A 5,141-nucleotide genomic window follows, 5' to 3' on the forward strand; every position below is an offset into this window, starting at 1 on the left:
AGTGTGTAAAACCCACCCAGAGGGAAGTCCAAGAGCTAATCCTTCTGAGGCTCAGCTGTCCCAAAGGGGCTTCTAGAGCAGCAACACTGAAACAGGCCCTCCATTTTCCAGAGCCTGATAAAAATAGACACCTCACTAGTCGTAGTATTAGTAGTGAGGACCTAACTGTCACAGGTAACAAATGTGAGCAATAGGCAACTAGGCAAGCTTTGAAGGACGGCTTAGGGGCAGCAGAGGTGCAGGGCAGCAGAGAAAATGGCTGTGACAGGCAGGTAGAGTTTCAGAGAATTCAGAAAAGGTAAGCAAAAGCTTCTATGGACTGAATGTTTTGCAGGTGCCAAACACTGTGTTAGAATTTTTATGGGCATTCTTTCATTTAATCTTGGGGAAATTTTGAAGTAGGTACTTCTTACTAGATGAGAAAGTTGAGGAATAAAGATATTAGGTAATTTTGTCAAGGTCATATAGTTAGCAAGGTGACAGAGTCATCTTGAACTCCAGTGTAGAGACTTGCTCTATGGACATGAAATAAAACAGACTTACACTAATGGATTTTTTTTTATACCTATATGAAAACTGAGGAGGTTGGGCAAGATTGCCATAGTGTTTCCGTTTGGCAGTGACAGCTTATTTTCCTGGGAAAAGTGGCTCAGACCCCTTTCTGTGCCTAGCTGTCACTTTTTCTTGTTTCATTGTACTGTGCTGTCAGCCTCTACCTACTGTACCCGCCTCAATGCCTTCCACGAAACCTCTGCTCCAATTGCACTGTGAGAACAGGGGCAGACTGTTACAGGCTGCCACAGCTGCCTAATGCTCAGGGTTCTTCTACATCCCAACACAAGCTGATTTAAATCCTACATTCCCTTTGCAGGGTACCTCCCCTGGTCTCCCAATTGTGGTTGCCAGGGAAGCAGTTGAGGTACAGGGGAGCTGGCTCCCTTAGTGCTGGGTGCACAGCTTCTCTTTTACAGTCTTATGATACAAATGGCTACTGTGCATTCGGCATGTCCTCTGTGCCAGGCTCTGTGCTAAATGTTGTACTGGTGTTACCACGTGTGATTCTTGCCACAATGCAGTAAGGTTGATATAATCATGTCCATTTTATGTATGAGTGAACCGAAGCTCAGGGAAATTACATTGAAGAGCTCACATCTGGAAAGTGGCCATAATGGAATTCCAAGGCCACTCATTCCCCTGCTACAGTGGTTTCTTGTCATTTACTCTCTGTGTGGGTTTTGACAAGTGACTTATCCTGTTTAAGCCTTAGTTTCTTTGTCTGTGAAATGAAGATGATAATAGTGGCCATCTCATGGGCTTGCTATATGGTCAAATCACAATGATGTGTACATCTAGCACATAGTAAGTGTTCCATAGTCTGTAGTCCTAATAGTTGTGGTTGTAGTTGCTGTTACTATTATTATGATATCATTACCACTGTAAGCTACCCTCACTGAGCCTTTCCAGCCATCACTCTTCCCCGCACAGCCAAGGCTCCTGGTTATAAGAGCAAAGCCTCTTTGTGGCTTGGGAACAATGGGATGTTTTGTCTCTCAATAGTCAACTTCCCTTTTTCCATCCTCTCTTTCCTGGGAGAAACAGCTTCTGAGTCATGGCTCTGACCAGGTGACAATGATAGTGGAGTGATCTACATTATAGGCAACTAAGCTGCTTATGCCTAATAAAAATGTGACATTCCTGAGGCTAGACAGCTAGTGCCTTTAAATAAAACTAAATCAAATGAAAGAAGAACTCTTCACAATTGTTGAAATCATTGTTTCCTGCACCTGCAGAAGGGGATCTGCAGCACTCATATGTGGTCTCCTCATCTCTTAGAACTGATTACTTTAATGAATTTTAAAGGGAGAGCTTTAATTAAAACAGGTCTCAGTGGACAGAAAGCATGTTATTTTGTGAACTTTGTAAATATTATCATTTAAACTAATAAGTTCAGTTACCAGAAATACTACTGCATATAAACAGTTGGTTTCTTTTTCTTGCTGTGCTTTGGAAACATAACTAAATATTGAAGACAAGCTGGCTGCATTTCAAAGCCTGGCATTTGGCTTTCAAAATAATAACAACTTAAATTTGTAGGACATCTTTCTCCTCTGGAGCACAAAGAACTTTCCAGGCATGATATCACCCTGTCTTTAGACATCCCCCTATGAGCCTGGACTGAGGAAGACGTTTATTATGTCAGCTCTGCCAGGCCTTTGTGACTCATCCCAAGGTCTCCATGGCACCCCCATTCCACATTATTGAGAAGACTGAGGCCAGCCCAATGGCTGCAACAATTTATTTTCTCTTTTGTCTTACCCAACCAGTACCACTTTCCTCTTGTTCAGAATAAGAATAATAAACAATATCAGTACTATTTACAATAATGCTGGCTTTTATGTTCCAGGCACTAGGCTAAGCATTGACAGCACAGATAGACCTGGAAAGCATTATGCTTAGTGAAATAAGCCTGTCGGAGAAAGACAAATATGTGATTTCACTCATGTATGGAACCTAATGAACAAAATGAACCAACGAGGTAAATACAAACAGAGTCAGAGATAGATAGCAGGCTAACAACTCTCAGGGGAGGTTGGGGGATGGGTAGGGAGCAGAGGGATTGAGTGAAAAATAAAAAAAGAGAAAAACTCAGGAACACAGACAACATGTGATAATCACTGGGGGGAGGGGGAAGAGAGGTAGGGGCAGGTGGAGAAGGGTAAAGAAGGGATAAATGGTGATGGAAGGAGAGTTGACTTGGGGTGATGAGCACACAATGCAGTGTATAGATGATGTGCTATGGAATTGTGCACCTGAAACCTGTACAATTTTATTAACCAGTTTCGCCCTAATAAATTCAATAAAAAGAAAAAAGTCTCAATCAAGATGATCATTATGTTTTGAACTTCTTAGAGATGGTAAAAAAACATATTTCATTTAATCTTCAAAACTAGCCTGTGAGGTAAGTACTAATATTATCCTTAAAGGTTCTTCCATTTCACTCAGAATAACATCCAACGCCTTTGTGGTGGCCTGCAAGTCCCTTGTAAAGGTCCCTGTTAGCTTTCTGATCTCATTGCCTCCTATCCCCCTCTTTGCCCACTTGGATATCTCAGAGCAAGACGGGCTAGAGCAGTAGGTCTTACATTTAGAAATTAGAATGCCACTATTTTACAAAAAGATCCTCCATTGGGCATTTTCTCTGTGCCAAGTTTCATGCCAATCACCTTAACATGACCTTTTTACCCTTCCCAGTAGCTCTGTGAAAAGGTATCATCATTATACCCATTTTAGTGATGAGTAAACCAATGTTTAGAGAGGCTGAGTTCTTTTCCCAAGGCCCAAGTCCAGTGCTTAAAATGGGACTATCTACCTCCAGAGCCTTCTCTATTTCCATTAAATGCACTGTATCCCAAAGTCTAGAAATAGGTGGTCTTCAGACAGTTGGGGAGTCTGTAACCTCTCTCATGTCACATCCCCCATTGGTTACATTTGTTTTAACTTCCTCTGTAAGCTGAGAAGGCAGTATTCATGGTTTATATCATCTGTCATTCACCTCTAATTATGTGACTCAGCCATTGAGTGCTTTATTGTCAGGAAGCAGATCCTTTCTGTCAGTAGAGGTTCTGTCTTCATTCAAGCAATGTCTAATTTGTGGGCTGGATATTCCCTTTGGGTAATTTGAAGGAGGTATTAGTCATGCTGTGGTCAGTTTCAGTATCCCAACTTGTTTTCCCTTGTCTTTACTTATCTCCAGATTTATTGTAATGACTTAATGATTTGTATTCCTGATTAAAATAAAAGAATGGTGGACTTGACCTTGGAGGAAGTGGCAGAGAACCCCCAACCCTCACAAATATTTGTGTTCTCTTCTTCTTAGGCACATAGATCGACCATGGTTCCCAAGCTCCCCTACAATAAGGCATGGCCATGTTACTATTCCACACAAAATATAAGTGAAAATGATGTGAATTTTGTGCAGACTTAGCCCATAACAACTCCACATGATCTTCATTTCCTTTCCTATACATCAGATTGATAGGGAGAACTCTGCAAATTAGAGGACCCTGGGTCCAGGATGACAATGAGGAATCTACCCAACCACGAATACTTACATTGGATTGGGATGTGAATGACAACCCTTTTTCTGCTAAGCCCTAAAGTTTGACAGAGGCTAGCTTTAGTTACCCTAACTAATATAGAGGGAAACAATAATTTTTCAGTGTCCATAATATAGATGGAAAGGAAGGAGGTATAACAAGCCAAGAGAAACAAAGTCACTGATTAGCAGGAATCTGATATATAGTGAATGAATAACCGCCTTTTGCCACTATCACATATCCTTCCTTTTATTCCTCTCTTTTCCCTCTTGCAAAGAAGTAAACAGAGCTTAGGACAAGACCATTTCTTTCCCATGTACATCTGATTAAGAACAGTAGACACCAATGGGTGAGTACTTCTGTGTATATGCAAATCCACTGATTAACACCAATGTCTCTTCAGTTGGTGGAATATATGTGGAGGGGTGGGTATTTTTGAGGAGGGGTCTACTGTGTGGTGATCACTACTGACAAGAGAGGGGCCTTTATTCCCCACCATCAGTCCCCATGGGTCTCTCTGGAAATCAACCTGTCCTTCCAGTCCTTCAGCAGTGACTCTGACCCACTAGCTTCAGCATAAGCAGAATCATCTGCCTTGGGGAAAGGGAGTTATGCATGTTCAACACCAGAAACCCTAATGGAGACAGGCCTTTGGACAAGAATGCAAAGAACCTTCTATATTTTTAACAGGTGACACATAGGCTTATTTTAGATTTCATTAAGCTGTGGAGTCATTATTCTTAGATTTGGAGGAGGTTTTGAATAGATTGTACAGGTGCAAACACAGAGGCCTCACAGGGTGGGATAGATATTACTTGTACAACACCCTACGGCTGGTCAGTGCCAGAGTGAGAACTTGATTGAGGCTGACTGCTTCAGATCATTTCCAAGCAAACTTGGGTTTAATAATTTCATAAAGGTGAGAAGTAATTTTAAGGTAATAAATGTTTTACAGTGTGCTGGGCTTAGAGGCATACCATCCCTCAAACTTTGGGAAAGTTGTGGAAATATAGCTGAGTGAGTAATCTCTTTGTGAATATATTT

This window comes from Phyllostomus hastatus, unplaced genomic scaffold (assembly GCF_019186645.2).
Source record: "Phyllostomus hastatus isolate PE091 unplaced genomic scaffold, TTU_PhHast_1.1 phas_contig_30, whole genome shotgun sequence".
In the NCBI taxonomy this organism is placed as follows: Eukaryota; Metazoa; Chordata; class Mammalia; order Chiroptera; family Phyllostomidae; genus Phyllostomus; species Phyllostomus hastatus.